At 50.8% G+C, this 24,481-nt stretch overlaps 1 protein-coding gene and 1 non-coding gene across 7 annotated transcripts in view; both read right to left on the reverse strand.

Annotated features, from left to right (window-relative positions):
- Positions 1-24,481, reverse strand: part of LARGE1 (LARGE xylosyl- and glucuronyltransferase 1) — a 428,233-nt gene that overhangs the window by 248,760 nt on the left and 154,992 nt on the right. The gene's annotated exons all lie outside the window — the stretch shown is intronic.
- Positions 24,337-24,473, reverse strand: LOC118652379. Its single transcript, XR_004966614.1, has one exon. It is a non-coding gene; the product is annotated as a small nucleolar RNA SNORA76 (small nucleolar RNA).

A 24,481-nucleotide genomic window follows, 5' to 3' on the forward strand; every position in this document is an offset into this window, starting at 1 on the left:
CACGCCGACACAACCTTTCTTGTCATTTCTCTGAAGAGCCATCTGAGGTTTTCAAGAATGCTGACTTTTTACGAACGCTTGTCTGCATGTGTGATATATTTAACAATCAAATAAAGAATACTGAAGACATAGCTCCTGGCGCATTTTATATATGAGGAAGGATTGTTCTTTAAAATGTGAGGTTGAAGAAAAATTTCTTACCGGGCTTAGGAAAGCTTTTTATCCATCTAAACTGGCTGCATCCCCATGTCTCTGGCAGTTCCCAAAGTTAGAAAGCTGGGGGGGCTGGGTACTCGGAAACAGGCATGCCCCCTCCAGGCTTCGGAGGAGAATGAAGAGAGCTGTTGGGAAGGCGGGCCTGGACAGAGCACACAGCACAGGCGCCAGGAGCCCACCTTACACAGGTAGGACTGAAATTGTCAGGGGACGAGGGGCTTGGGCCAGTCCCCAGATCTCCCCAGGAAAACCTTCCAGCTCTGAAAATTGCAGCCAGAAAAGTGATCTTATGTTTATTAGCCTTCCCACCTCATTACTCAGGGGTCCAGGAGGAGGGAACTCTATGTTCCACAGCAACCTGCCTGGCCTCTCACCCCAGCTGTCACTCACTCCTGCCCAGGGAAGAGGGGTGGATATATCTGATTGGTCAGAACCTGGGCATGCTCAGCCTGGCCCCGCCCCCGTCCTTCCAGGGGCTGTTGGCCTGGCGAGAGGCCTGCCACACTCCCCAGGGAGGGGACTAATGAGTCAGCTCTGCTGCTAAGATGGTCTCACTTGGGGGAGGAGATACCTCTGTCTACCTGGTTGAGACACATTCCCTAAGTGGTTTTAACGAAAAAGAAACAGCTTTACCTCTCTCTGCCTGGTCCTGCGTCTCTGTTCTCATCTCAGACACAGAAGAGAGCGGTATTAGTTATCAATCCCTAAAACCTCAGCACTAGCAAGACACCCAGAGAATCAAGTCCGTTAGTAGAAGGTGGACCTGACAGACCACAAATCCTCTGCATTTCACAAACGCCTATGGAGCCCCTGTGCTGTGCTGGGGACACCTGGTGAGAAAGGCAGATAGAGTCTCCTTGGTGCTATTTCTAGCTCATCAGGAGGACAATCGACCCCTCCAATCAATGACTTAGTTCTAAGTGTGATAAGGATGAAGTGCTGTGAGAGTTGCAATAAGATCCTCAGACCTGTAAACGGCCCCACCAGTAGGCCGGCCTGAGACCCAGGCACCACTTTCAACCCCACACACTCTCCCTCGTTCCCAGATGCACCACCACCACCCGCTCATCAGGCTCACGCCCCAGCCACTTCACTGCCCCATCACCTCTTGTCAATCAGATTCTCTCCATCCCCACCCGCAAGTCCACATCCCAAACTCCCGTGGCTGCTGTAGTAGCCTTCCAGTTGACCACCCTTCCAGTTGATCCACGTGGACCCACGCTAGTATAAAAATTATTTTTGTGTTAAAATACACATAACATACAAAATTACACCTTAGCCATGTTTAAATGTACAGTTTGGGGACATGAAGTACATTCACACACACTGTTGCCAATGATCAACATATCCATCTCCAGAATTCTTTTCATCTTGCAAAACTGAAACTCTCTACCATTCACCACTGACTCCCATCCCCACCCACCCTTCAGCCCCTGGACACCACCCTCCACTTTCTGTCCCTGTGACTTTAACTATTCTAGGAACCGCTTATAAATGGAGTCATACACACTGTCTTTTTCCGACTGGCTTATTTCCCTTGGCATACCGTCCTCGACTTGGACGGTTTTAATTCCCATTCTCAGCATGTCTGCTAGCATCTGGTAGGGCAGCAAAGGATTTTTGTTCCTTTGCATCGTTTCACAAGTTCACACAAGAGTAGGACCTGATTTGGGCGAGTTCAGAAAGGGCATGTCCAAAAAAGTGAGATTCCATCCAATAACTGACGAACGAGAAAGATGGCTCCAGGGGAAAAGGGAAGAGGCAGAAGATCCGAGACGGGAGAGGAAGGAAGCCCGAGGTGACAAAGAGGTCGGTGTACTCGGGAAACGGGAAAAGAAGCGAACAACCCAGCACGAAGGCCAGAGCGGGAGGAGAGGCGGATAGGTGGGCCCAGGGGAAGGGCTGCTGGATGTGCAGGACCGAAAGGCCTTGGCACCCGGCTGCTCTCCAATCCCTGGAAGCTGCAGTGTAAACAGGACCTTACTTCTGAGGGACTTGCCAGAGTGTCTCTCACCATCCAAGACCGCTCCCCGCAACCAACAAGAACTCTACGCAGGTCGATGACTAATTCTCATATGCATTATCTCAAATCATCCCCCACAGCTCTCTGAAGTAGGCCTTCTGTCCAATGGCCAGGACAGTAAATCGAAGCTAAGGCAAGGCAAGCAATTGGCCCAAGGTCACCCGGCGGGTACGTGATAAGGACCGAGGCTTGGACAAAGATCTGTGGTCAATAGCCAGGCCATGATCACCAAACCATGGCTCCTGCGAAGCCTGGGGGTGTTCGGCTTTGTTTTTCTGAATGCTTATTTCAATTCTCGTTCCAAAAGACAGTTCTGTGGTTTGCATGCATTACAGACACCAGCAGTATAAGTTGTAGGGTGATATTTTGGTAACAAAAAATAGTTTTTGCATAAAACATCAAAAAGTGGCTCCTGCAGATTCGCTGCTCACTCTGCTTACTGAGAGAATCGGGCCATCGCTCGCAGCTTCCCCCGAAGAGGCCAGATTGTGGGGATGGAACCAGGGAGAGGAGCCAGTCGGGCACAGGTGGAGAGAGTCCTCGGGGAAATGTCACTGCCCACACGCAGTTCCTGGCATGGGAGAGAGTGGGCTCCACCTACCCGGCGGATGGCTGCAGAGGCAAAGGCCCAAGAAAACAGACAGCCAGCTAAAAACGGTTTATAAGACAGTGAGGGAGGTACAAAAGATACTAGGCCCATAGGTGAAAAGCCAAAAGACGTGTTAAAATCAATAAAAAGAAACCATGAATAAAAGAAGGATTTTTTTTAAAAATTTTGTTTTATTGCTTAAAATAATACAAAGAGTAGTACATATGTCTCCTTTTTTTACCCCCCTTGACCTTCCCCCGGCCTCCCCTACCCCCCAGTGTCTTGTGTCCATTGGTTATGCTTATATGCATGCATACAAGTCCTTTGGTTGATCTCTTATGCCCCCCTCCCCCATACACCCAACCCTCCCCGGTCTTCCTGCTGTAGTTTGACAGTCTGTTCAATGCTGCTCTGCCTCTGTATCTATTTTTGTTCATCAGTTTATCATGGTCTTTATTATCCATAAATGAGTGAGATCCTGTGGTATTTTTCTTTCATTGACTGGCTTATTTCACTTAGCATAATGCTCTCCAGTTCCATCCATGCTGTTGCAAATGGTAAGAATTCCTTCTTTTTTACAGCAGCATAATATTCCATTGCGTACCACAATATTCTAATCCATTCTTCTGTTGATGGGCACTTAGGCTGTCTCCAAATCTTAGCTATGGTAAATTGTGCTGCTATGAACAAGGGATGCATATATCCTTTCTGATTGGTGTTTCTGGTTTCTTGGGCTATATTCCTAGCAGTGGGATCAATGGGTCAAACGGAAGTTCCATTTTTAGTGTTTTGAGGAAACGCCATACTGTCTTCCATAGTGGCTACACCAGTCTGCATTCCCACCAGCAGTGCACGAGTGTTCCTTTTTCTCCACATCCTCTCCAGCACTTGTCGTTTGTGGATTTGTTGATGATAGCCAGTCTGACAGGTGTGAGATGGTATCTCATTGTTGTTTTGATTTGCATCTCTCGGATGATTAGTGACCTTCAGCATGTTTTCATATGTCTCTTTGCTTTCTGAATGTCCTCTTTTGAAAAGTGTCTATTTAGGTCCTTTACCCATTTTTTGATTGGATTGTTTATCTTCCTTTTGTTAAATTGTATGAGTTCCCTTTAAATGTTGGAGATTAAATCCTTATCAGTGATAACATTGGCAAATATATTCTCCCATGCAGTGGGCTTTCTTGTTGTTAAATGGTGTTGGGAAAATTGGACAGATACATGCAAAAAAATGAAACTTGACCACCAACTTACACAATATACAAAAATAAACTCAAAATGGATAAAGGACTTAAATGTAAGACAGGAAACCATAAAAATACTAGAGGAATCCAAAGGCAACAAAATCTCAGACATATGCCGAAGCAATGTCTTCACTGATACAGCTCCTAGGGCATTAGAAAATAAGGAGAAAATAAACAAATGGGACTACATCAAAATAAAAAGCTTCTGAACAGCAGAAGGATGTTTTTTAATGTTTTAATTTTTTAAAGACTAGTTTATTGATTTTTTAGAGAGAAAGGGAGAGGGAGAGAGAGAAACATTGATCGGCTGCCTCCTGCATGCCCCCCCTCCTGGGGTTTCAAGCTGAACTCAGGGCATGTGCCCGGACCAGGAATCAAACCAGCAACCTTCTGGTGCATGGGATGACACCCAACCAACAGAGCCACACCAGCCAGGGTTAGAAGAATATTTTATTCCCATCAAGACTTTAAAGAGGGCTTGAAAATACATCCTATAGAAGTCCAGATCCCAAGTATTTTAGGCTTCCTGGGCCACAGTTGACACTACTCATGTGTGCCATTGTAGCTCAGAAGAAGCCACAGACAGCACATAAATGAGGCTGATTTCCAATCTGCCTTATTCACAGAAACATACGGGGAGCCAGAGTTCACCTGCAGGCTATAACTTGCCAACCCCTGTCCCTGAAGGTCAAGAACAAGTCTTCTCAAGTCCCTCAAGGTTCTGGTAAAGTGCTTGGATATCACACAAGAAGGGCATTAAATTGTTTCCTAAAGTTGGGTTGTGTTGCTTTTTTTTCTCTTCTCATTTTCCTAATAACCTAACTCAGTGAAGCAAACATCATTTATCCCCATTTTATAAAAGGAGGAGCTGAGGCTGAGACCTTGAACATCTGCAAGGTGACTACCCAGCTTGTATGCGGCAGAGCCAGGAGAACCCAGGTGTGCTGGCTTTCAGCGCTCAGGGGCCCTTCGCCCTGCCATGGGGCTAACTGCTTAGGGATGGACAAACGATCCCTTTGGGAAAAGGACAGGAGAAGATCAGGAAATGGTCCTCAAGATGCCACAGCTCCAAATGGCATTCAGTCCGCAATCTCCACGGGGGAGGCAGGGGGCAAGAGAAACACTCAATTTGGCCCAACAGGAAAAAGACAGTGTACCCTTAACACAGGGAAAGTGCAAAGGAACACAGTACTCTGAGGCTGGTAGGAACTGGAAACCCATCGAAATCAAGGCAGCAATCTCTCCATAGCTATCTCCCTCTCCCTCTCCCTCTCCCTCCCTTCCCTCTATCTCCCTCTTCCTCTCTCTCCTCTATCTCCCTTTCCCTCTTCCTCCCTCCCCTTGATATTCCTCCCCCTCTTCCTCCCTCCCCTCATCTTCCTCTCCTTCTTCTTCCCTTCCCTCTCTCTCCCTTTCCCTCTTCCTCCCTCCCCTCCATCTTCCTCTCCCTCTTCCTTTCTCCCCTCCATTTCCCTCTCCCTCTTATTCCCTTCCCTCCCTCCCCTCCATCTCCCTCTCCCTCTCCCTCCAGCTTAGCCTTAGAGTCTCTGCAAATTGTGGGGATGGAGCAGGGAGCCCTTCACAGCAAGCAGAGGGCTGAGCTGGGTTGTGGCCAGTGTGCAGCCTCCATCCCCTGAGCCTCGGTCAAGGACAGGCAGGTCTGTGGTGCCACAGGGTTAGGGATGTCAGAGCCCCAGGAAAAGCCAGTTCTTTCAGAGACAGGCCAACATGTCTAACATCCAAACAAAGAGAAAGGATTGGGCTCCGCAACCCAAGGGAAACAGCAGATGGACTGGAGGAGCACAGAGCCACCCAGTACTTCAAAGGAGGGGAGGTGTTTACTCAGGCCAGGGAGAAGCTGGAGGACTTGGGGAGAGACCAAATGAGAGCGATAAAAATAATTTTTATAGATGAAAAATCCAATATGCGAACCTATAAAAATACCATCGAGAGAAGGCTGTCCTCCTTCTGTGTAAGGGATGCTGTGGACTGGGTGTGGCAGCTGCTCTGCATCCCCATCCAGGGCGGAGTGAGAGGGCCGGGCACTGAGGCTGGGCTTCCTGGTTGGCTTAAGCTGCCAGCAATTTCTCACCGGGGATGCCAACGGATACAACAAACCCTCTGAGCCAACTCAGAAAAAACTCCGTATAAATAATCACCTGCATGTGGACACAGGACATTCAGGGGAGGAGAAATCCCTGACATTGCAAAGAATTCTTCACTTTATGTAAGATTTCGGTGGCAGGAGGTGAGGCTGGGAAAGCTCATTACTTCCCCTGATTTGTCTGTCCAAAGGGTCCTTAAGGAACGGGAAGATAAATCTCTGCTCAAGTTCCGTTTTTAGCAGCAGCACCAGGCCTGATCGTTCTCTCGCCTGCTTCCCCGAGCTGACCCAGATCGCTCAGCGCTGCTTAATGACACGCTCAGATCTGAGGGGAGCGCGGTTATTAGGTGCCACCCCCACAAACCCGAGTGGAGCGCGCCACGCAACAGAACCCTCCTAAGCACCACGAGGAGGCGGCGCCTGAAGACAGCTCTGCCTGGTGATGGCCGAGACACCGCGATGGGAATAGAGGCGACATCCCATCAAATCCCTGTCCTGCGTGTTCTCCGCATGACAGAGCTGACTCCTGGGGGAACAGTGCCAGTGCTGTAGGGCAATAGCTGTGAACAGCAGAAGTACCTGAGAGCTTCGTGAAGAAAGTATCTGCGAGGGCTTCACCCACAAACTCCATCTAATTCACCACGTGTAGGTCCGGATCTGGAACTCGGCCTCCTGCAGGACCCTCCAGACGGCTCTGCCACATAGTCAGCCTTGAGAGCCACTGGTTTAGGGCATCAAAAGTCAAACAAGGACCCAGAGGCACTCGGGGGAAGGGGACAAAGCAGAGGAGTGAAGGACCTCCCTGCCCAGTGAGCTGGGTTTGTAGTTACTTCTCCAGCCATGGAGAAGGATGTCTTACACAGCCACGGAGTCCCACAGCCACGGAGCCCCACAGCCACGGAGCCACACAGCCACGGAGCCCCACAGCCATGGAGCCACACAGCCACAGAGTCCTACAGCCACGGAGTCCCACAGCTATGACAGCCACGGAGTCCCACAGCCACTGAGTCCCACAGCCACAGAGTCCCACAGCCACGAAGCCACACGCCCATGGGGTGGCTCAGCAGCGGGCTGAATGCAGAGCCCGCTGGAGACTTGGGAGGAGGAGGCTCACTTCGCATTAGGTGCCCCATGCAGCCAGTTTCAAAAACTGGGATCTCCACAGGGTCTCTGCACACTGACAGAGTGCTAAGCTCTGGAAGCAGACAGGTAAGTGCGATGGCCACTTCCAGGGAAACCCGTCCGGGTGAATCCAGAGCTACAGGTGTGTTTGCAACAAAATCAGCTCCTGGTGACCTGCCTGGACCTCGCCAACTCCGGAACCGGGAGGGAGGCCAAAGGTGATCTCTGATAAACCAACACGTATTGATCCGGCTTTCCGGGAATTTACCGCGGAGAGTGGCTCTCGCCCATCCACATCAAGGCTCTAGGAGGGACGAGAACAATCTGAACAGCCGTGCCAGCTGCCCGGTTCCCACTGCACAGACTCACGGCTTCCGGAAAGGGCAGAACCCACGTGTGCGTGTGAAAGCCGCGGCTTCGTCTCGTGCCTCGCAGAGAGAATCCTGCCTCTCGAATGTCTCGCTGACACACTACCCAGAAGGCACGCCATTATTTCAACTCTGACGGCTCCTCAGAATACCCCCTTGTCATCTGCTTTCCAAAGAGCTGAAAAGATGATGCTGTTAGAAATGTCATCTGCCTGTTAGGCAGCAGCAAAATCAAAGTGCTCTTTGTGTTAACTGTGACGCTCGCCGCGCTGGAAACCAGAGCATGAATGTTACCAAGACCCCTGGCGCCCCCCCGCCCCCACCCCGCCGTCAGACGGAGGAGACTGCAAAGACAGACTCAGATTTCTTCATCTCGCCACGTGTTCTTTGCTTGTTAATTTAAAAATATCACCGTGTTTTAATTGCACCCGATTTAATGTACTATACCTGCCAGTTCCAACACACTTCATTATTTATTTTGCTGGAAAAGCACTTAAAAATCAGATTGCATAATCTGTCCTTGTACATCTTTAAGGTAGATTTATATCTGGAAGTGTCACGGAGCTGGGCCAGCACGGCTCTGAATATTCCATTTTAACAAGCTGTCCACCCCTGAACACGGGCGGAGAACACCGGGAGTGGGTCATTAGTTACGTGAGTAGGGAGCTATGAAAAAAAGGAGTTGAAAAGTCAATTCATACCTGTGGTTGTTAGGAGCCAGGGGTGCAGGGCCAGACTGCCCAGGGTCACAACCTTCTGTCCCAGGACTTAGCCTTTCTGTGCCTCCTCCTCCTCCTCTGTTAAATAGGAATAATAACAATATCTGCCCTGGCCGGGTTTTCCTAGAGCATCGGCCCACGGACCAAAGGGTCTTGGGTTCAATTTCCGGTCAAGGGAACATACCTGGGTTGCAGGTTCCCCAGCCCAGTGGGGGTGGGGGGGCATGTGGGAGGCAACCAATCGATGTGTCTCTCTCACATTGATGTCTCTCTGTCTCTACCTACTCCCTTCCACTCCTTCTAAAAATCCATAGAACAAATGGGCTGTGATCTGGCCCTGGCCTCTCTCCGCTCCCTATTTCCACCCCATCCTTCATCAGAGCACCCCACGTGCTCCCCGACACCCAGGCCTCCCCTCAGCACCCATGCTTCTGACTCCAGCAGGCAGAGCGTGCTCTTCTCTGGCTGGTTCGGCTGCCCCTCACGCAGGCTTCCATTTCGCAACTATCTCTGAATGAAATCCTCCCTGGTCACATCTGTGTGGGCAGGAGACAGGGGGCTGTTTCAGACCAGAGCCCTTGCACGTGGGAAGGGCTGGATCCCAGCCTCTGCGGCCCCGGGTGGCATACAGCTGAAGCTCGGTGACACCATGCCAGCGAGGGTACCCCCTGCTGTGTGCCAGGCACCACTGCGCTCGCTACAGAACAAGCGAGCACAGCGGAATGGAGCGCCAGGGGTCTGAGTTCACTGGGACTCAGGAGGCCAGCCCTGAGCCCCCAAGGACGCCGATGGCGGGAAGTGGAGCCAGAAGTTCAAAGCCAGGCTTCGCAGCTCCCAGCCACTATGTAAGTGACAGGACTTTGACGATGACAGAAATAAAAAGATAGCAGAGTATAACCTCCTGTCGAACAAGTGCTAGGCACTTTGCACTTTTTAAAAATAAATATATTTTTATTAACTTCAGAGAAAAAAGGAGAGGGAGAGAGAGACAGAAACATCAATGAAGAGAGAGAATCAGTGATTGGCTGTCTCCTGCACGCTCCACACTGGGGATCCAGCCCGCAACCCAGGCATGTGCCCTTGACCGGAATCAAACTGTGACCTCTTGGTTCCTGGGTTGACGATCAACCGCCATACCCAGCGGGCACTCTTCGCACTTTTAATTCACTTTGCCCCTCTAACACCGTAAGACATGTTCTTTGGTGGAGAAGACGCCTGAACCGTCTTGCGTGCTGCCTCTGTCCCCTGCAGGCTGACGGCACAAGTAGTGGACAGCCTCCCTCAGCCCTTGCTGAGAAGCAAGCATGAGTCCGAAGTACCAGACAGAACTGAGGGTTTGCTGCAGGGAAAGCCCGACAGTACCTCGGAAGCGGCAGCCGTCTGGCATCACTGGTGGTGGAGCCATAGTCACAGTCCCAACGGCAGTGAGACCCTGCAGCCTGAGGCTGCCTCCCTGGATGCCAGTAGGCGGGCAGGCCATTCCCAGATACTAGCATAAGTTTTACAGTGAGAAGCTCTTTAATAAAACACGACACAAGATTTAGTACCACATGCCCTTGCCCTGAAGTCGGCAGCATCAGACATCGCCATGGGCGGGTAGCACACCCGGTGACTGTGGAATGTGCTATCTCCAGATTCCTTCCCTCCGGCCTATCCCCTTCTCTGCCCAAGCTCCCTACCGACCCCTGGACAGCAAATGTGCAGGGAACATACGAGGACCATGACACAGTTATTGAGCTAACACGAACACAGAGATTAGAGAAGGGCCCCAGGCTGTCCACATGTTTTACATCCCTCAGGTCCCTGGCACCCACAGGGTGCAACCGACCCTCAAGAAACAAGACTGAGCCCGGTTGGCATGGCTCAGTGGTCGACCTATGAACCAGGAGGTCACGGTTTGATTCCCAGTCAGGGCATATGCCCGGGTTGCAGGCTCGATAGCCTGTGTGGGGTGTGTAGGAGGCAGCTGATCAATGATTCTCTCTCATCATTGATGTTTCTCTCTCTCCCCCTCTCCCTCCCTTCCTCTCTGAAATCAATAAAAATATATTGTAAAAACCTAAAAAAAAACCAAAACCCTAAAACAAATAAACAAGACTGATTATAGGAGAAACACCCACGGAGGGACCCCTCGGTAACGTTTTTCTTTGCAGATCAATCTGGGGTTTAATTGACTCCCTGAGTCGTGCTGCCCATAAGCAAAGGCATGGGGTCCATTCAGGGACAGGTCTCAGGGCTACACGGAACCCCATGAGCAACTGTGGACCCTCAGGACCTGGCTCGTGGGGGTGGGGGTGGGGCGGGGACGGGGGTGCTGCGTGTATAGTGAATTACGCATCGGTACACCAGGGATAGTGAAAAGTGGGGCCAAGCCAGCTGAAGTGTAGCTCAGAGGCAAGGAGGCCTTACATAAAGCGGCTCTCTCCTCCCTGCACCCCCTCAACTCCTGAGATGCCACTCAACCCATCAGCCTTCCCATACCCCTGTTCTTCCCTTTCCCCACCTCCTCATTTTCCCCGTGAGGCCATGAACTCCCTTCTCATCCTCGAGCTACCAGAAGACGCCTGTCGAGGCTCCACGTCACCTGCATTTGTGGACACCAGGTGCTGTGAGGGAACCGCCTGCTTCTCCAAGCTCCTGACGAATGGCTCACACTCCCCTGGGCTTGAGCATGTGACCAAACATAGCCCAGCCAAGTCTTTCCTTCAAGTGTGCACACAGGGAGAAGGCTGAGCCCTGGGTCAGGGAAGGGGGGGGGGAGGGGGTACACTGTCCTAGAGATGAGAAGGGTGGAGGCAGAGTGATGGGGACCCGGAAACCCCGGGTCCCAGGGGAGGCGCTGAGCCAATAGGAGGGGCTACTATGCAAAAGAAACCCAAAGGGATTGTGCCTGAAACCCTGGGAGCAGGTCTCCCCGGAGGCATCCAGTAAAACATGTGGACATTCATGGAAACAGGAGGACCACAGGCCACCAAAGGGCATTCAAACTGCACCCTATTACCCTGAGTGTGGGACGCAAGCCCGCCCGTGAGGGGACTTGGGTGATGGGGGTTTCCTGTTTGGCACAATTAAGGCAAAGTCATATGGCTTTTCTCTTCTCAAGGCAAATACCAGAATCATGGCTGTGAGGATGGTCCAAAGGCACGTTCCTGGGCCGCACGCGGGTCCGAGTGAACCGGAATCCCGGGCGTGGTCTCAGGAATGCGCATGTGTAACAAACCCCAAGGCAGGGTTCATTTCCACATAAAATTGGGGAACCGGAACTGTGTTCTCATTCTGTCCCTTAGGAACAGGACAGCTTTGGGAAATGTCCCTCGTCTAGAAGATGTCCCTGCTGAGGGTGGGATGTGGGTCTGGGCCGCAGTGCCCAGCGCTGTAGGGAACAGAGGAAACCCTGACACCACGCACGCAGACAGCATGCACTCCGCATCGCAAGCCTCAGCTGAGAAGCCGGTGAGCCCAGCACGGCCCCACCTGGTGAGAGGAGACAGATGCGGGGAGCGGTTAACAGAGGGTCCAGCACAGGTAAGTGCTCGAAGGATGACACGCTCCTCTGTGACAGCATCCAGCGACCCCTCTGTGATCCAGAGCGCATACAAAATCCGAGAGTAAGAACAAATGCGGCAAAATGTGCGCATGGCTCTCCTGCCGGCACCCGAATCCTCACCCACTGGAGCTCAGGAATACAGTGCAGCTGGCCCCCAACCGAGGCTCCTCTCATGAACTAGAGTTCAGGGCCAGCCCTGCCGGACTCCCCGCTTCCCCTGGCACATCCGGTCCCTTACCAAGTCCCGCAGGCGCCACCCTGTAGCCTGAGTCCGCACACTTCTGAGCACCTCCACCTGCACCCCCATGGCCTCCTTCCTGGTCCCCCGACTGCAACATTCCTCCCAGCCAACACTCTCCACACAGCAGGCTCTGCTCTGAGCCCAGTGAGACAGAGCCGCCAGGCTTAGCAAATTAAAATAGAGAATGCCCACTTACGTCCAAACTAAAACATTACCCGTGGTTTATCTGCCATTCAAATGTAACTGGCCATCCTGCGCTTTTATCCAGCAACCTTCTACTGTACTTAGGATAAAACCCAATCTTCTTACTAACATCTGGGAGCTAGCTCTGTTCTCGTCGCTTCCTCCTTGCTGTCCCTGGAGAACATCAATGGCATCAGGCCTTAGGAGAGCGGCACTGGTCCATCTGGAATACTCTTCCCGCCGACCTCGGCCTGGCTCCATGCCCTGGCTCCATTCAGGCAGGCCCGAAGCTAGCATGGGGGCTGCCCACCTAAATAGTAAAAATATCCCAAAATGAATTCTTGTCCTATTCCTCCTTGATCAAGGGCCCTCACGCAGCTTCTCTCTCGATGGTAAACAGTAAAACACACCTACACAGGGTAGCCATATGCTTCTTCTCCCCCAAGATTCACCACAACCACACGGGGAAGGAATTATTATCTTTTTTGTAATTTTTTTAATTTGTTGACTTGGGAGAGGGAGAGAAACATCGGTTTGTTGTCCCACTCATTTATTTGTGGTCCAATCATTCATGGGTTGATTCTTGTATCTGCCCTGCATATACCAGCGGGACGGAACCCACAGCTTTGGTGCACTGGGACAACACTGTGACCGGCTGAGCGACCCAGCCAGGCCAGGTAGTACCGTCTTCATTTAACTGGGCAGGAAATCCATGCTCAGAAAGGTTAGGCAACTCACCCAAGGTAACAGGGCTAGTAAGTAACAAAGTCAGGATGACTTGTAGCAAAATACAGCAAATTAAGTGTAGGGATGAAGTCCTAGCCTGGCCCCTCTCTGCCCCGAGGTCTCTCTGCAAAGCAGCGACACGCGTGCCTGCCTCAAGACGATGTGCTGCCGCTTCAGTGAGTGAGCCGCGCCCGGCGTGCCAAGAGCAGGACCTGGCACTAGGAAGAGGCAGTGTAGGGATGAAGTCCTAGCCTGGCCCCTCTCTGCCCCGAGGTCTCTCTGCAAAGCAGCGACACGCGTGCCTGCCTCAAGACGATGTGCTGCCGCTTCAGTGAGTGAGCCGCGCCCGGCGTGCCAAGAGCAGGACCTGGCACTAGGAAGAGGCACCCACTGCTTTCAGCTCAGACTTCTGGAGTCCAAATCCCCGGCGTGCTGCATGGTTTTGAACCCAGACCTCTAGCCCCCACAGCGATGCTCCCTCAGCCTCCTTCCCAGCCTCCTTCCCTCCTTCCCCTCTGGACCTTGTTCTCCTCTGCAAGCTGATGGAAGCGGCCTTGCTGGTCAGTGAGCCTCCCGTGCTGAGCAGCTGGGCGCCCAGGCCTTGTCTCCGTCCCTGCTCATTGTTAAGGGCATATTAATGGCCTCATTCCACCTCCCTCATTTTTCAACACTCCCTCCAGCCTCCTCCTTCAGTGATTTCCCCCCATACGGGCCCCGGCTTTGCAATGTTTTATGTCTTTCCTGATCACATATCCAAATGTAAAAACACTACATTAAGCACCAAGCCCTGGTTGAGAGCTCTAAGCCAGTAAATTAAAAGTTATGGTTCCCACAGTAACCATCTCTCTTCCTACCACGTCCGTATTTAGAGCCGTGTGTTACTGTACAGGCTGACAAATGTACTGTCTCGGCGTGTGTGTGTGTGTGTGTGTGTGTGTGTGTGTGTGTGTGTGTGTGTGTCTAAATTATGAGGAATGCAAAAACCCCATCTCCGAACTTTCCAGATGTCGGGGAGATTAAATCTCAGCCCTGGTCCTGAGGCAGCGTGGCCCCCGCCACGGTGAGTTTCCTGGGCAGAAATGAAGAGCCCTCAGGAGCCACACTCCATCCTTGGGTGGGGGAAGGACACAGCCTTTGACAGGGGCCCAGCCTAGCAGGGTGCGTGGTGCTCAGGCCACGGGGTATGTATGGGGGGAGGAGGGGAAGAGACTCGAATCCCTGCCAGAGTTTGGGTTTTGGTTTGGTGAGTATCAAGACAGATAAAAGCAAAGAGAGATGAGAGAAAGACAGGGGAGGAGAGAAAAAAAAAACAGGCAGGAGCAGAGGGCTGGGGAGAGAGATGTAGGGAGACAAAAAGGAAATAGGTGTGAAGAAGGGGGTACATCATGGGGGGTCCAAAAAGAACAAAAGACCAAAAAAAGAGAAAGGAGGCTGGGCCGAATCCCAGAGAGAGGGAGTAAGTATTAGTGTAAAGAGGAAAAAAAAATAGGACAATTAAAATGGAGGAAATCATGTGATTAATAATCTTTTAAATACGTATACTGCACATATTTCACAGTGCGTGTTAAAGAACCTGACCACAGATGTTCAATGAATGTTAGTACCCCACGTCCACATGCACCGGATGCTTCCACGGGGAACCTTGACACGGGGAGCCGGCAGGCTGGGTGCAAACCCGGGGGTCACAGCAAATCATGTGATTAATAATCTTTTAAATACGTATACTGCACATATTTCACAGTGCATGTTAAAGACCCTGACCACAGATGTTCAATGAATGTTAGCACCCCACGTCCACATGCACCGGATGCTTCCACGGGGAACCTTGACGCGGGGAGCCGGCAGGCTGGTGCGAACCCCGGGGTCACAGCATAACAAACAGCCGTGCCCTTCGGCAAGTTGGTTGGTCTCTCTAGGCCTCAGTTTCCTCATCTGTAAACTGAGGATAACAGCCTTGCCGAGTGGGTGGCCCTGGGACTGAGGGCACCCTCGCAGAACCAGGAAGTGCCATAGGAATGTGAGAGCTATACACAGAGCAGGGATGGCTGTTAGCATCCACCCTCCCGCCAATCCTAGATTTAGGTGTCACATCCCCAGTGCACCTGGAAGACACTGGCACCCAAGTGCACACGCCCAGCAACCCACAGGGGGCGATTCACACACTCCATGTCCCTTTTCCTGGAGACCACTGGGAGAGACAGGTGGGCAGGAGGGCAGGGGGAGGCCGTGAAAAGGCAGAGACCAGAGAAGAGAAATAGAGAAGGCACAGGAGGACTGGAAAGAGAAATCCTGAGCCCTTCTCTAAAAAAAAATAAAAATAAGTATATATATAATAATAATTATTATTATATCAGAGAGCAAGGGAGAGGAAAGGAGAGAGAGAAACATCAATGATAAGAGATAATCACTGATCAGCTGCCTCCTGCACACCCCACACTGGGGATCAAGCTTGCAACCTGGACAGGTGCCTGGATTGGGAACAGAATCGTAACCTCCTGGTTCATAGGTTGATGCTCAACCCCTGAGCCACCCCAGCCCGGCCTGAGACCTTCTTGACAAAGGCAGTGGAGTTGGAGGTCAGCCTCTGGAACACCTCCATCTGGCCAGTGAGGCCAGGACTAGGCGGGGTCCCACACGCCCACCTCCCCCCAGTCCATCTGGCTGGTCCTCCCATATGGTGCCCACCCATCCATCCATCCGTCCTCCCTCCCTCCCTCCCTCCCTCCCTCCCTCCCTCTCCTGGGCTTGTCCTGACCACAGAGCCACGGCTGCTGCAGAAACAAGAGCTCCCGTGGACCCTGCCTGGGAGGCTCCTCAAGAAGCATGAGGGTTCCTTCCAAGTTCCAGAAGCTGCAGGGGCGTGGGTGAGGCCTAGGCCCCCTGCCCCAGCCTCCGGAACGCCCAGGTTGAGGGTGCAGCCCCGGCAGTTGCAGGAACATTCCTTTGGCTTGAAAGCAGAGGAAATTCGCTATGGAGATGGTTCAACCCCTCCCTCCCCTCCCCCCGCCCCCACCCCACCAGCATGGAGGTCCTGAGCTATGGCTTTCCAGAGTCCAGGCTGAACAGACGTGGAGGCAGCTGCCCTGCACAGTGTGAATCCAATGGACGTACGAGGGAGGAGGCGGAGGAGAGGGTGCTGGCCAGGAGGACTGGTTTCACCCTTTTCTAAAAGATGGGAGGCGGGGCCAACCAGTGTGGCTCAGTGCTGGAATGTCAACCTATGAACCAGGAGGTCACGGTTCAATTCCCGGTTAAGGCACATGTCCGGATTGCGGGCTTGATCCCCAGTGAGGATGGGCATGCAAGAGGCAGCCGATCAATGATTCTTTCTCATCACTGATGTTTCTATCTCTCTCCTTCTCCCTTCCTCTCTGAAATCAGTAAAAAATGTATTTTAAAATAAAAGGTGGGAGGAAGTAGAGGATTGAAATAGATATGTTGTCACCCTAACACTACAAGCCACATGACATGATCGCAGAGGGAATCCCATGGCTGAGTCTGGGACGAGGTGGTGCCGGGAGACTCATTTCTCACCAGCGATAACTGAGGGCGCAGTAAGAAGGCTTATGAGCCCAAGACTGGAATATGGCTCTTCACGGGCCCAGAGGAGGCCAGTCAGCAGTGAGCAACAGACATGCCTCTCAGCTCACGTCCATACGTCTCCATACAGACATGGACAAGAACATGGGCTAAGCCCATTCCTCTCTCCTGATTTCCCAGTATGCCTGGCCCATCCCCGCTGATGTCTATCAAGCATTTGCAAAGGCAAGACCTTCGTCAACAATTAGCCGCCTCTTACTCTCGGGGCCCATCCCTTCCATGGTTCTGACACGGAGACATGGGGAGACCCCTAAGGACCAGGAGCAGCCATGGCCTGAGGTGGGGGTGGGGAGTGATGCTTACTCTTCTGTAGGCAGCTCCAAGAACAGGGGGTGGGGGGGAGGGCCAAGGGAGAAGAAGGGGGCGGGGGAGGGGGGGCATGAAAGTCGCTTCTTCCCTCGATACCCACATTTCATCTTCTCAACACAACTGTGTTATTTCAACAATTCACTCATAAAAATAAAATGCTTGATGCCAAAAAGCTAGCCCAGAACCCATTTCTCATTATTTTTAAACAGGAAAATTTATAATTACATTATAATTAAAACTTATAATGCACTGCATGTTAAGCCAACTCCCTCCTCCCAATCAATTTCCGAAAAGGAAACAAAGACATCATAAACATAAAACACCTGCACAGGAGTGACAAGGGCTCTTGTTAGGATGTAAAATGCTTAAAGCGCCGCTTCTTGATCAGAAAACTAGACAAACGGCTGCTGGCAAACAGTTGTGCACGCAACAGCCTGCCTTTCCCAGTGCCCGCAGCACCCCAGGACCACGCCCCGTCTTGTTGCGGCCTGCGGGATTCTCAACATCTCTAGTCCTAATTCCGACTTCTTGTTGTTGTTGTTAATCCTCACCTGAAGGTATTTTTCCCGTTGCTTTTTTAGAAAGAGTGGAAGGGAGGGGGAGAGACAGAGAGAGAGAGAGAGAGAGAGAGAAAAAACATCTATATAAGAGAGAGTGAGATTGGTTGCCTCTCGCATGTGTCCTGACCAGGGCCAGTGATCGATCCTGCAACCGAGGTACGTGCCCTTAACCAGAATTGAACCTGGGACCCTTCAGTCGTCAGGCTGACGCTCTATCCACTGAGTCAAACATGCTAGGGCCTATTTCTGATTTTCTACCTATTGTATCTGGTCGGTAACTTAATACTTATCACAATACATTACTTTGTTAAAAGTACTATATTGATTTTTGCAATGTAAGTATAAATTCCCCCTATATAAATATCACCCCCTAAATGTGCTGTTGAGATATGTACAATCTATGAAGTTTGGCATTAAAAACAAAACAAAACCAAAAAAAAACCCCCACACATACACACACAAGAGGCAGCGGCATTTATCCACAATCACTAAAAGGTGGAAAAACTCGAATGTTCATCCACAGGTGAATAGATGAACAAAATGTGGTACATACAACGGAGTATTATTCGGGCTTAAGAAGGAAATTTTGGACACAGGCTGCAACATGGATGAACCGTAAAGATATTATGTCAGGTAAATAAACAGGACACCAAAGAACAAATATCATATGATCCCACATCTGTGAGGTGCCGAGAAAGGGCAAGTTCCTAGAATCAGAAAGAGAAGAGAGGTTACCAGGAGCTGGGAGGGGGCAGGGAGTTCCTGGTTCACGGGAACGGAGCTTCTATCGGAGGCGATGAAAGAGTCCCGGAAATGGGTGTGAGGATGACACACACCGTGAATGTACCTATGGCCACGGAAGCGTGCGGTTATTCATGATTAAGGGGGTGAATTTTACGTTATGCATATTTTGTGACAATTAAACAAACGGGTGTTCTACTAGGAAAAGGTCAAAGCAGAAGCCTGCCGTTGGGGGTGTGTGCTCAATGTCTTCATCCAGAGGATTTAGGAATGGGGTTTTCTCAGGGACATGACGGCTTGTTCAATGGCACGGGAATGTTCGAAAAGAGCTCTCACTGATGAGGTCATGTTTTCAAGACATGTGGACGGGCTGACATATTTTAGATACTGTCCACCGTTTTATAAACAGACTGAAAACCTGGGGAGACTGGAACCTCCGCCTTAGGCAGTGATGTCTGAGTGAGGGGTGACCCCAAAGCAGTCCGCCTTCCAAACGCTGAAAAGACCTCTGTTTGCCCGGCACGAGCACCTCAGTGCCAGCGAGGGTCCCTGCGACAGGCCATGTGCACCTCTCGTGAGCCTGTGAGACGGTGGCCAGAGCACTGGAAAGGGCAGGAGACAGAGCCATCACTGACATACTGGGAAGGATGTTTACTCACCTGGTACCTACTGACCCAGGGATGTGGTGAGGTGCTAGTGGGGAGCTACCTCTTCCCCGTCAAACTGTGCGGCCGCTGCTGTTACCTACAAAATCAACTACGCTTTGTGTCCTTGCCTTTGCATGGCTGGCACTGGCTCTGGGCGAAGGGACAGGGTGGGGACATTCAAGAAATCAGAGGGTAGGGTTATCCTGAGAGAGTAAGAGAAATGGATGGATTGAGCACCTGCCGTGGACTGGGGATGGGTGCTCTCACCAGGCTGTACCCCAAACCCAGCTAGTCCAGTTACCCCACTTCTCTGTGCTCTCCCTCCGGTTCAGCAGAAATCACCTTGTCCCAATATAGCAGTGACCCGGGATAACTAGAGCAACTTTCTTAGCAACCAGTGGCTAAGGGGAAAGGACCATACATCCCATAATATAAAATGAAAAATTTTTTGCCCTTATATTTTCTTAAGAACATTTTCAAACATACCACAAAGATGAGAGAATTGTACAGGGAACACATATTCCCATACCTACTTCCTACATTAATATCTTACCTTACTTGCTTTCTCATAGCTACCTCTCCTATCCATCCAATGACCCATTTTTTTTTTTTTTAATGCATTTCAAAACAGTAAGTTTGTCATCTGTCATTGGCACATTAGTCTCTGGGCACTTCAGTATGTTTAACGTGAACTGGGGTTCAATGAAGTTTACCTTTTTCTTTATCTTGAGGTAAAAGGTACATGCGATAAAATACACAAACCGTTGCAGGAGTTCTGACATGTACATATGCCTGGCAGCAAGTCCTCACTTACCATGGTCCCCACGGCCTTGGAAACTGGGACTTTAAAGGAAACGTTGTATAATGATACCAGTTTGACCCTCGGCTCATTAATATAATAAACGAGAGTGAAGTTCCTACAGCCTATTTCTGGTCACAAAAATATCCCCAAATTTCTAAATAAAGATAAAAATAATTTTCAATATTAAGCACTGAAATAAATGTGAGCGACACATACATTTAAGAAAAGGTCATGAAAACACATAAGACAATTATTTCCCAACCTGCTCACCCCAGTTCCGGGTCACAGGTGGCCAGAGCCTCTCCTGGAGGCTCAGGACACCAGGTGGAACCCATCCTTGGACAGCGTGCCTTTCCATGTCAGGGTCACACACACACACACTCACCCAGACAGGGACAACTTAGACACATCGATTCACCCGGCATGCGCCTCTTTGGGATACGGGAGGAAACAGAGTCCCCAGACCATGCAGCCATGTGAAAAACATTCAGACTCTATCCAGACAGTAGCCCTGACCAGGACGCGATCTTTTTTTTTCTCTTTAATCTCATCAACATTTTAACAAAACAACATTATTTGAGGACCTTCTGTATAACCCCTTTCAAGATAAGGAACATTCTGGGGTGAAGATGTAATTCACTCCAACACCTTCCCAGTCACTCTCCACCTGCCCGCTCCACAGGCTCCCATTCCTCTGATTTATCCCCATTATAAACTGGTTCTTCCTGTCCCCAAACTTCATCTATTAGGAGTCACAAGAATATAATCTTTGGGGAAGCCTTTCACACAGCATTTCACTTCTGGGCCCCGTCCGTGTTGTAGCTGGTATCAGCTGTCTCTTTCTCTTTATTGCTCAGGGAGTGACAGTCTTTGATATGAACATATCACAATGTGCGTACCCACTCTCTCGCTGACGAACACCGGACAATGACTACAATTGGAACTGAAGGGTCAGGGAATAGGTGTCTGTTTAGTTCTATAAGAAACTGTCGGCTTCTTTGCGAGGTGGACAATCCCTTTTATATAAACGTCGCGTGAGCGTTCCAGCTGCGCCCAACCTCACCAACATCTGTCGCTGTCAGTCCTCTTCACTTCAGCCTTGCAGGCGGGCTTGCGGGGGGCCTCTCACTGGGGTGTCCCTGCCTTCCTGCGGGGTCCTTGACCATTTTCAGAATTCCACTTTGATTCCCGGAGAGTGCTTTTTAGTGTAGCTCTGTCTGCGGCTTTTTGCGTGGCTGCTCTGAATATGGCAATATACACGCACAACTTATCAAAATCTACCGGGGCGATGTCTGAACAATTTGAGTGAAACGCAGAAGCCGTTGCATCCCCGGATCCCCTCCCATTTACAACAGGATTGTTTTATCTTTCCCCTGCGTACGTGGAGAGCCACGGAGACATTTCCGAAATGCCTCCACATGCAGGACACCTGCTGGGAAAGCGATTCCCTCCCGGCCACACTCCTGTGTGAGAAGAGAGGCAGAAATGAAAGCAGGGGGTGAAACACCTCTCCGCTGCTTCTACGCTTTTCTGGCAAACATGGCCTGGCAAACATGGCGAGGGGTGTGTTTCCTCCCGAGGCATCTGTCGTTAGATCCCCAAGTCTAGTCCCGAACTTCATGAGCATCAAATAAGGCGCCTATCCCGCTGCCTTGGCTCCCGCGGACACATGCGGTCCTCCCGGGAGGAGGTGGCCCGGAGAACTGCTCCTTGCAGCTCAGCCTACAGTCCGCGCCTCCAGCTGCCCCTAGGATTTGGTAAGGCACCTAATACGGGCCACGTCCTTTCCTGTTTATATTCACGCGTTCTCGCAGGTGTACAAGAACTCCAGTAGAGTCCCACTGCTAATTATCACAGAGCTGGGATCAAAACCCAGATCCATTCTTTCTTCCACACCAAGCCTCCCTCTGCACTAAGTTCTTCAAAGGAGGAGCTGCAAGTCCATGTTCTGCTTTAAGAACATGTGTGAGAACAAAATGTTTGCATTTCTTTGTCATTCCCTCTGCCTGGGATGCCCTCCACACCCTCTGACTCCCTGTGGCTCTTCCACTCACCCTGCAGTGCAGGCCAGTTCAGGCGCCACCGCTGGACCATGCACATCTGGGGGCCGACAGTGGGTCTTCCCCATCAGCAAGGTGGTACAGCAGCCCGCTCTGGGGCCCATGCCACTCACTACCTTGGATGTGCTAAGCAACCCCTCCCTGCCTCAGTTTCTCTTTCTGTAAAACTTGAGTAATAATGGGAACTGCAGCCCTAACCGGTTTGGCTCAGTGGATAGAGTGGCGGCCTGCAGACTGAAGGGTCCCAGGTTCGATTCTGGTCAAGGGCATGTACCTCGGTTGTGGGCACATCCCCAGTGGGGGGTGTGCAGGAGGCAGCTGATCAATGTTTCCCTCTCATCTATGTTTCTAACTCTCTATCCCTCTTCCTTCCTCTCTGTTAAAAAAAAAAAAAAATCAGTAAAATATATTTTAAAAAATAATAATAATGGGAACTACATTTCACAGGGCAGTTCCAAGAAGTCAAAGAGGTGATAAAATCAAAGCATTTGGAGGAATGCTTGGCACGTAATAACCACTTAGTAAACACTAGGTCATAGAGAAGACCCAGCATAGCAGACACGGAATTCAGTCTGCGTTTACCGAATCCAAATTGCAGTTTTTGGATTGAATTCTGTGCCTTAACTTTTTCTGAGCTCAGGAGTCTGCCACACCCACTCTTCTCCACAGCCCAGCAAAAAGCCGGGATCCAGTCCCCAACAGGGACATTATTTAGATGGAAGAAGATTTTCCGCAGCCGTTCTGGTCTTCAGAGCTCGCCAAGAAACAAAGGAAAAGCAATATAAATGTTAATGGGAAATTGCCTATTGGCTTTCACTTAGGCCGATCTGGTACAGCACAGCAAAGAGGGAATGAAGACAGCTGAAGGGACGGGAAAACATGGGACCTGACAGGCTGAATCCCAGGGGGCCTCTGTTCCCAGGAGGAAATGCAATTCCACGCCCACAAGGCTACATGGAAATCAGCACACAGGGTTTCCCCCTGGGATGTCTCCATGGTTACTGCCCTGGCCCCCGCTTTCCTGGGCACCCATCAGCCAGTCCTCCGGGGTGCAGGCCATAAGAATGTTAGGTACAAAGAGCAGAGAACTACACTGGGGTAGGCTGAGTAATGCCTACCAAAGATGCCCATGTGCTAATTCCTCCAATTTGTGAATGTTTTATTAAGGGCAAACGAGACGTGGTAGGTATGACTAAAGGCGCTGAGACAGGGAGATTATCTTGGACGATGATCTGGCTGAGCCCAATGTAATCACAAGACCCTTCTAAGAGAGACACAGGACGAGTTAACATCAGAGGAAGAGTCAGTGTGATGAAGGAAGCAGAGATTGAAGCGATGCCCTTTGCACATAAAGGAAGAGGCCAGAAGCCAAGGAATATAGGCAACCAGCTGAAGCTGGAAAAAAAGCAAGGAAATGAATTCTGCTCGCGGAGCCTCAGGAAGGAGCCAGCCCTGCGGACACCCTGATCCCAGCACAGAGAGACTGACATTGGACTTCTGACCTCGACAAGTGCAAACAAATACTTCTGCCTTTGTTTAAGCAGCTAAGTTCGTGGTAATTGGTTATAACAGCAACAAGAAACTAATACACATTGGTTGTTTGAGGTGCACCTTCAAGAATGTTGGATAAGAATGCCAGAAAAATGAAATTGACTGAGGAGGCAGTGGAATCGTGAAAGAGTGTGTGCACCAGGCCAAGTTCCCATTTTATCCTCAACATAGGCAGCTGCTGTGGGACATTAGGCAGAGGGATGGTGGAATAAGACTGTCCCTATAAAGCACTGAATGATCAGATCCTTAGATCTTAAATCCTAGGAATTACCACATGTCTAATTTCCCATTTTATGGACTCTCATTTCTTTTATCACAGGCTATGATGACTTTATGAAAAGAAGGATAAACCTACTGGGGTAGGTTAAGTCTGTTTCCAGCCCTCCACATTCCAGGCTAATGTTTTCCAAGATGCATCATCTGTATTTGCAGAGCTGTTAGCAGGCACAAGTATGCCTGTGTGGAAAGCTGTACTGTGCTAGAAATTGGGAGTTTACGCCCACCCCACCCCCCAAATCCTGGCCAGATGATTGCTGTATTCCTAAAAGGGTCACACTCAAATGAACGCTCATCCCCACCCCACCTCACCTCCAAGAAGGGTTAGGCAACCTACACTCACTGAGCACTCACTCCGAGCCCAAAGCTCTGAACAGTCCCTTGTTGAGACCCCTAACGGTCCTCAGAGGAAGAACCCTTCCAGACAGAACTCTAGGTCCTAGGGGGACTCCGAGTCTGGAGGGACCCAACCCCATTCCCTGATCACAGCTGCCTCAAGGCACAGGGGCCCATCAGGGAAACCTGGGCAGAGGAGATAAGCTACCACCTATGCGCCCAGACGGCTGCCCAGTCTCTGTCCACACAGAAAGGCCTTTAAATATCGAATTGCCCCAGCCTCCAGGTCCCTGCCCTTCCTACCCGCCACACACATCACATCCCGTGCCCCCTGCCCCCCATGCCTCCTCTCTGGCCAGCTCTGCCCTTTGCCCACTGTCACTTGCTGCCAAAGGAACCGCTTAGTGGCATTTAAGCAGCCCTGGATCTGAGCAAGTCCTGTTTGCTCTGGCACAGCCACCAGACCCCTGAGGCCACTAGCCAGGCACTGCAGAGGTTCCAGGGCAGTGCCTTGGCTG

This window comes from Myotis myotis, unplaced genomic scaffold (assembly GCF_014108235.1).
Source record: "Myotis myotis isolate mMyoMyo1 unplaced genomic scaffold, mMyoMyo1.p scaffold_m19_p_3, whole genome shotgun sequence".
NCBI classification, from domain to species: Eukaryota; Metazoa; Chordata; class Mammalia; order Chiroptera; family Vespertilionidae; genus Myotis; species Myotis myotis.